At 42.7% G+C, this 7,918-nt stretch overlaps 1 non-coding gene across 1 annotated transcript; it reads left to right on the top strand.

Moving 5' to 3' along the window:
- Positions 1-4,804: 4,804 nt before the first annotated feature.
- Positions 4,805-6,729, top strand: LOC126878004 (small subunit ribosomal RNA). The gene has a single exon (XR_007695516.1). It is a non-coding gene; the product is annotated as a small subunit ribosomal RNA (ribosomal RNA).
- Positions 6,730-7,918: the final 1,189 nt, after the last annotated feature.

The following is a 7,918-nucleotide window of genomic DNA, read 5'->3' as shown; positions in this document are numbered from 1 at the left end:
GTTATAACGTATCGAAATTTTGCGTGAAATCGTTACGTTTCGACGAAATCTAGTCGAAAGTAGCGATTTCACTTTATTTTTTTAAAAAATTTCATCCTCCGGACCAACGTGACCGGGACGTTGGAACTTAGAATTTTTTCGCCCCGTTACGAAAGTACCGAAAGTTCAACTCGAAATAACTCGCTAAAAAGCGTTATAACGTATCGAAATTTTGCGTGAAATCGTTACGTTTCGACGAAATCTAGTCGAAAGTAGCGATTTCACTTTATTTTTTTAAAAAATTTCATCCTCCGGACCAACGTGACCGGGACGTTGGAACTTAGAATTTTTTCGCCCCGTTACGAAAGTACCGAAAGTTCAACTCGAAATAACTCGCTAAAAAGCGTTATAACGTATCGAAATTTTGCGTGAAATCGTTACGTTTCGACGAATCTAGTCGAAAGTAGCGATTTCACTTTATTTTTTTAAAAAATTTCGTCCTCCGGACCAACCTGACCGGGACGTTGGAACTTAGAATTTTTCGCCCGTTACGAAAGTACGAAAGTTCAACTCGAAATAACTCGCTAAAAAGCGTTATAACGTATCGAAATTTTGCGTGAAATCGTTACGTTTCGACGAAATCTAGTCGAAAGTAGCGATTTCACTTTATTTTTTAAAAAATTTCATCCTCCGGACCAACGTGACCGGGACGTTGGAACTTAGAATTTTTTCGCCCCGTTACGAAAGTACCGAAAGTTCAACTCGAAATAACTCGCTAAAAAGCGTTATAACGTATCGAAATTTTGCGTGAAATCGTTACGTTTCGACGAAATCTAGTCGAAAGTAGCGATTTCACTTTATTTTTTTGAAAAATTTCATCCTCCGGACCACGTGACTGGGACGTTGGAACTTAGAATTTTTTCGCACCGCTACGAAAAGGCCGAAAGATCCCCTCCAAATAACTCGTTAAAAAGTGTTATAACGTACGAATATTTTTCAAGAAATCGTTATAACTCGATAAAATACGTCGGGATTAAGCGTTTATATCGTCGGCAGACGGATATAAAAACGTTTGGACCGACACGACCGGTCGTTGGAACATAGAAAAATTCCGAGCCGGTACGTTGGGACTTAGAAAAATTCCGAGGGCGAAAAAGTTTTTTCGAGTTTATTCGTTAAAAAGCGTTACAAGGTATGAATTTTTTTGCATAAATCGACGTAACTCGACGAAATACGTCGGGATTAATGGTTTATTTCCGTCCGAGAACGATTTTTAAAAACGGACCTATGCGGCCGGTCGTTCGTACTTGGAAAATTTTCGGACCGAACACTCTTTTTCGATTAATTCGTTAAAAAGCGTTATAACGTACGAATATTTTTCAAGAAATCGTTATAACTCGATAAAATACGTCGGGATTAAGCGTTTATATCGTCGGCAGACGGATATAAAAACGTTTGGACCGACACGACCGGTCGTTGGAACATAGAAAAATTCCGAGCCGGTACGTTGGGACTTAGAAAAATTCCGAGGGCGAAAAAGTTTTTTCGAGTTTATTCGTTAAAAAAGCGTTACAAGGTATGAATTTTTTTGCATAAATCGACGTAACTCGACGAAATACGTCGGGATTAATGGTTTATTTCCGTCCGAGAACGATTTTTTAAAAACGGACCTATGCGGCCGGTCGTTCGTACTTAGAAAATTTTCGGACCGAACACTCTTTTTCGATTAATTCGTTAAAAAGCGTTATAACGTACGAATATTTTTCAAGAAATCGTTATAACTCGATAAAATACGTCGGGATTAAGCGTTTATATCGTCGGCAGACGGATATAAAAACGTTTGGACCGACACGACCGGTCGTTGGAACATAGAAAAATTCCGAGCCGGTACGTTGGGACTTAGAAAAATTCCGAGGGCGAAAAAGTTTTTTCGAGTTATTCGTTAAAAAGCGTTACAAGGTATGAATTTTTTTGCATAAATCGACGTAACTCGACGAAATACGTCGGGATTAATGGTTTATTTCCGTCCGAGAACGATTTTTAAAAACGGACCTATGCGGCCGGTCGTTCGTACTTGGAAAATTTTCGGACCGAACACTCTTTTTCGATTAATTCGTTAAAAAGCGTTATAACGTACGAATATTTTTCAAGAAATCGTTATAACTCGATAAAATACGTCGGGATTAAGCGTTTATATCGTCGGCAGACGGATATAAAAACGTTTGGACCGACACGACCGGTCGTTGGAACATAGAAAAATTCCGAGCCGGTACGTTGGGACTTAGAAAAATTCCGAGGGCGAAAAAGTTTTTTTCGAGTTTATTCGTTAAAAAGCGTTACAAGGTATGAATTTTTTTGCATAAATCGACGTAACTCGACGAAATACGTCGGGATTAATGGTTTATTTCCGTCCGAGAACGATTTTTAAAACGGACCTATGCGGCCGGTCGTTCGTACTTGGAAAATTTTCGGACCGAACACTCTTTTTCGATTAATTCGTTAAAAAGCGTTATAACGTACGAATATTTTTCAAGAAATCGTTATAACTCGATAAAATACGTCGGGATTAAGCGTTTATATCGTCGGCAGACGGATATAAAAACGTTTGGACCGACACGACCGGTCGTTGGAACATAGAAAAATCCGAGCCGGTACGTTGGGACTTAGAAAAATTCCGAGGGCGAAAAAGTTTTTTCGAGTTTTATTCGTTAAAAAGCGTTACAAGGTATGAATTTTTTTGCATAAATCGACGTAACTCGACGAAATACGTCGGGATTAATGGTTTATTTCCGTCCGAGAACGATTTTAAAAACGGACCTATGCGGCCGGTCGTTCGTACTTAGAAAATTTTCGGACCGAACACTCTTTTTCGATTAATTCGTTAAAAAGCGTTATAACGTACGAATATTTTTCAAGAAATCGTTATAACTCGATAAAATACGTCGGGATTAAGCGTTTATATCGTCGGCAGACGGATATAAAAACGTTTGGACCGACACGACCGGTCGTTGGAACATAGAAAAATTCCGAGCCGGTACGTTGGGACTTAGAAAAATTCCGAGGGCGAAAAAGTTTTTTCGAGTTTATTCGTTAAAAAGCGTTACAAGGTATGAATTTTTTTGCATAAATCGACGTAACTCGACGAAATACGTCGGGATTAATGGTTTATTTCCGTCCGAGAACGATTTTTAAAAACGGACCTATGCGGCCGGTCGTTCGTACTTAGAAAATTTTCGGACCGAACACTCTTTTTCGATTAATTCGTTAAAAAGCGTTATAACGTACGAATATTTTTCAAGAAATCGTTATAACTCGATAAAATACGTCGGGATTAAGCGTTTATATCGTCGGCAGACGGATATAAAAACGTTTGGACCGACACGACCGGTCGTTGGAACATAGAAAAATTCCGAGCCGGTACGTTGGGACTTAGAAAAATTCCGAGGGCGAAAAAGTTTTTTCGAGTTTATTCGTTAAAAAGCGTTACAAGGTATAAATTTTTTTACGGGAATCGTTCTATCTCTATTAAATACGTCGGGATTAAACATTTTTATCGATTTTTTCAAAAAATTAGCGTTCGTCGAACTGACACGACTGGATATTTTTCTAATTTTTTTCGTTAATTAACGTTACAAGGTATATATTTTTTTGCATATTCTACTTATTTTAACGTATTGTAATTGATTAAAAACTTATTTTTTGTCCGTATTCGATAAAAGAGTATGTTTACTGATGCAATTTTTCGGTGAAAAAAAAAATTAATTTTTTTGGTAAAAATGCATTTCTATTATGTTAATAAAACGTCTGGTAAATGTATTTCGATGGTTGGATATTGGCTTTGTATAGTAGTGATCGAGCGTTCGCGAGACTAAGTTCCAGCGTCCCTTCCGAACGGTACGTTGCTAACGGAGGTTTTGCACCGTAAGCGCGCGGCCGCTAGCCCGGCCGGCGCCGGCCTTCCGGCTGGCGCTTTCGTATCTATAAGAGAGACGTCGAGCCGGACGGTTCGGTCGGAACAGCGTTGAGCGCGTGGCTATTCTACGGCCCTCGGTTGAGAATTCAGTCACCGCTCCTCGAGTCTTAGTGTATTTTACGCTATTTCTCGACTGTTCCTCCGTTCTCGTTCTGGTTTTTTCTCTACACTGCTGCGCCGCGGGTCGCTGTCCTGGACGTAATGACCAAATATCGTGGCAAGGTTCCCCTGAGTCGGGAAGCTGGTGACCTGTGTGTACGTATTCTAACAAAAATTGTTAGATGCGTGTGTGCTTGTACTAACTGAGCATCGATTCATTCAAAAGAGTATAACCGTCTGCTTTCTATAAAAACTTCTGCTTTCGCAGAAGTATCCGATGAGGCGGTAGGAGCGTACTATCTTTGCGTAGTATGTCTTCTGCCGAAAATGTTCTACCGATTGAAAGAATATTCTTACGGTATGTCCAGCGCGACGCACTGGGATACGCGCTTGTTCGTTCAGCGTGAGGTGCGTATACGTGCTTTACCGCTAAGATATTCTAATAAGTCCTTTTTACACGAAGACAGCATTATGGAAATGTTCCTTTAGAAGTACGATTCTAAACATTTTATATAAGACTATGAGAAAGAGAGAGAGAGAGAGAGGAGGTGGAGTTGAGAATTACAAAGTGGCTGCGAGCGGCGTTCGAAGATTATTACTGAACTATGGGTGTATCTCGAACGTCGCTAGGAGATATATTTTATAGATATATCTATCTTAAGAACGAAAAGTCTCGTCGTACGGTGCTTACGTCCCACCTACGACACGAAGAGAACTTAAACGAAATTTATAAGAATTGTTATACGAATAAGATCCCTGGTTGATCCTGCCAGTAGTCATATGCTTGTCTCAAAGATTAAGCCATGCATGTCTCAGTACATGCCGCATTAAGGTGAAACCGCGAATGGCTCATTAAATCAGTTATGGTTTCTTAGATCATACCTACATTTACTTGGATAACTGTGGTAATTCTAGAGCTAATACATGCAAACAGATTCCGACCAGAGATGGTAGGAATGCTTTTATTAGATCAAAACCAATCGGTGGCGGATGGCTCGTCTGTCCGTCCATCGTTTGTTTTGGTGACTCTGAATAACTTTGTGCTGATCGCATGGTCATCTAGCACCCGGCGACGCATCTTTCAAATGTCTGCCTTATCAACTGTCGATGGTAGGTTCTGCGCCTACCATGGTTGTAACGGGTAACGGGGAATCAGGGTTCGATTCCGGAGAGGGAGCCTGAGAAACAGCTACCACATCCAAGGAAGGCAGCAGGCGCGCAAATTACCCACTCCCGGCACGGGGAGGTAGTGACGAAAAATAACGATACGGGACTCATCCGAGGCCCCGTAATCGGAATGAGTACACTTTAAATCCTTTAACGAGGACCAATTGGAGGGCAAGTCTGGTGCCAGCAGCCGCGGTAATTCCAGCTCCAATAGCGTATATTAAAGTTGTTGCGGTTAAAAAAGCTCGTAGTTGAATCTGTGTGTCACAGTGTCGGTTCACCGCTCGCGGTGTTTAACTGGCATTATGTGGTACGTCCTATCGGTGGGCTTAGCTCCTCGCGGGCGGTCCAACTAATATCCCATCGCGGTGCTCTTCACTGAGTGTCGAGGTGGGCCGATACGTTTACTTTGAACAAATTAGAGTGCTTAAAGCAGGCTACCTTCGCCTGAATACTGTGTGCATGGAATAATGGAATAGGACCTCGGTTCTATTTTGTTGGTTTTCGGAGCCCCGAGGTAATGATTAATAGGGACAGATGGGGGCATTCGTATTGCGACGTTAGAGGTGAAATTCTTGGATCGTCGCAAGACGGACAGAAGCGAAAGCATTTGCCAAAAATGTTTTCATTAATCAAGAACGAAAGTTAGAGGTTCGAAGGCGATCAGATACCGCCCTAGTTCTAACCATAAACGATGCCAGCCAGCGATCCGCCGAAGTTCCTCCGATGACTCGGCGGGCAGCTTCCGGGAAACCAAAGCTTTTGGGTTCCGGGGGAAGTATGGTTGCAAAGCTGAAACTTAAAGGAATTGACGGAAGGGCACCACCAGGAGTGGAGCCTGCGGCTTAATTTGACTCAACACGGGAAACCTCACCAGGCCCGGACACCGGAAGGATTGACAGATTGATAGCTCTTTCTTGATTCGGTGGGTGGTGGTGCATGGCCGTTCTTAGTTGGTGGAGCGATTTGTCTGGTTAATTCCGATAACGAACGAGACTCTAGCCTGCTAAATAGACGTAACTTATGGTATCTCGAAGGCCCCCGGCTTCGGTCGGTGGGTTTTTACTACCAACGTACAAACAAATCTTCTTAGAGGAACAGGCGGCTTCTAGCCGCACGAGATTGAGCAATAACAGGTCTGTGATGCCCTTAGATGTTCTGGGCCGCACGCGCGCTACACTGAAGGAATCAGCGTGTTTTCCCTGGCCGAAAGGCCCGGGTAACCCGCTGAACCTCCTTCGTGCTAGGGATTGGGGCTTGCAATTATTCCCCATGAACGAGGAATTCCCAGTAAGCGCGAGTCATAAGCTCGCGTTGATTACGTCCCTGCCCTTTGTACACACCGCCCGTCGCTACTACCGATTGAATGATTTAGTGAGGTCTTCGGACTGGTGCGCGGCCAATGTGATAAGCATTGCCGATGTTACCGGGAAGATGACCAAACTTGATCATTTAGAGGAAGTAAAAGTCGTAACAAGGTTTCCGTAGGTGAACCTGCGGAAGGATCATTAACGATACGATACCAAAAGAATTTGACTTGAACACATATAAAAACTATGAAATATATATCACAATGGTCGGTAAGGAGCCGTACTCCTCCTGTATCGACGAAAGTATATACGACGTATTAACAAGCTATATACTTTAACAAACGAAAACGCCAGGGAGCTTGGCAACCTCCGTTGGCACGAATAGAAATATTCTTAAGGAGGAGACGACCCTCCAGCTACGGAATTATACGAAGAGAAGGTGGCACTCTCTCTCGATCATCGGGATGAAGAGATATATATATACAAGTATAAAAACGAAATGCGAATGAAACTTATTCGAGGCGCCTGCGTGAGGTCGTAAACAGAAAGACCCGCCGTCTCCGAATAAAACATATAACATATAATATATATATATATGAAATTCTAATAAAAGGGAACTCTAGCTTCGAAAGAGCCAACAAAAGTTAAGGCTCGATATCAAACGAAAAAATTACGATGGAAACCAGGTGTAAAGAGAAATGCAGTCGTGGCGCCTGCGAGAGGCCGTACACAGAAAGACCCGCCGTCACGATCTCGTATTTCGTATTTGCATCGTGGAAACCGTACAAACGAAATATAAAAGTCCATGCAAACTAATAAGAAAATCTCTAAAGTGCCTCGTGTCGGAGTGATCATGCTCGCCTATTCTCTTCTATGTTTCGTGGTCTGTGTTGCGTTTGTTCTCCTCCTAGCAACGGGACATATCGAAGACTCCTCTTTGGGATCGAACGAAGCGTCTAGAACGAGTCGACGAGAGCGAAAGAACTTGTAGCGAGTCGCGCAGAGCGAAAGGATACCGATATACATCTTCGAAGGTTCTCTTCGAAGATCCATGGATACCTTCTGCGTCGACTTCTCTCGTCTCTTTCATCGAAACTCTCGTCGTTCTCGAAACGTGCTTCCTACCCAAAGGGCGTGTGCTCTTCGTATGTCGTTTCGTTCGAAATAACGAAACCACGTGTAACATACTCGTGGATCGGGTAACCTAGAACGAAGACGCATCGCGTGGATGTTGGCCCGCTATGCGACGATGACCGATGATGATGATGATGATGATGATGATGATATGATGATGATGTCGATGTCGACGACGACGACGATGAAGACGATGTGTAGCAACGATTCGTAACTAGTCTAGCCGAAGTTCGTTCAGAGGGGAACGCCGCCGGCT

The sequence above is a fragment of the Bombus huntii genome, unplaced genomic scaffold, assembly GCF_024542735.1.
Source record: "Bombus huntii isolate Logan2020A unplaced genomic scaffold, iyBomHunt1.1 ctg00000323.1, whole genome shotgun sequence".
In the NCBI taxonomy this organism is placed as follows: Eukaryota; Metazoa; Arthropoda; class Insecta; order Hymenoptera; family Apidae; genus Bombus; species Bombus huntii.
Note: the sequence above shows the minus strand (reverse complement) of the source record. Positions and strands in the feature narration are given on the sequence as shown.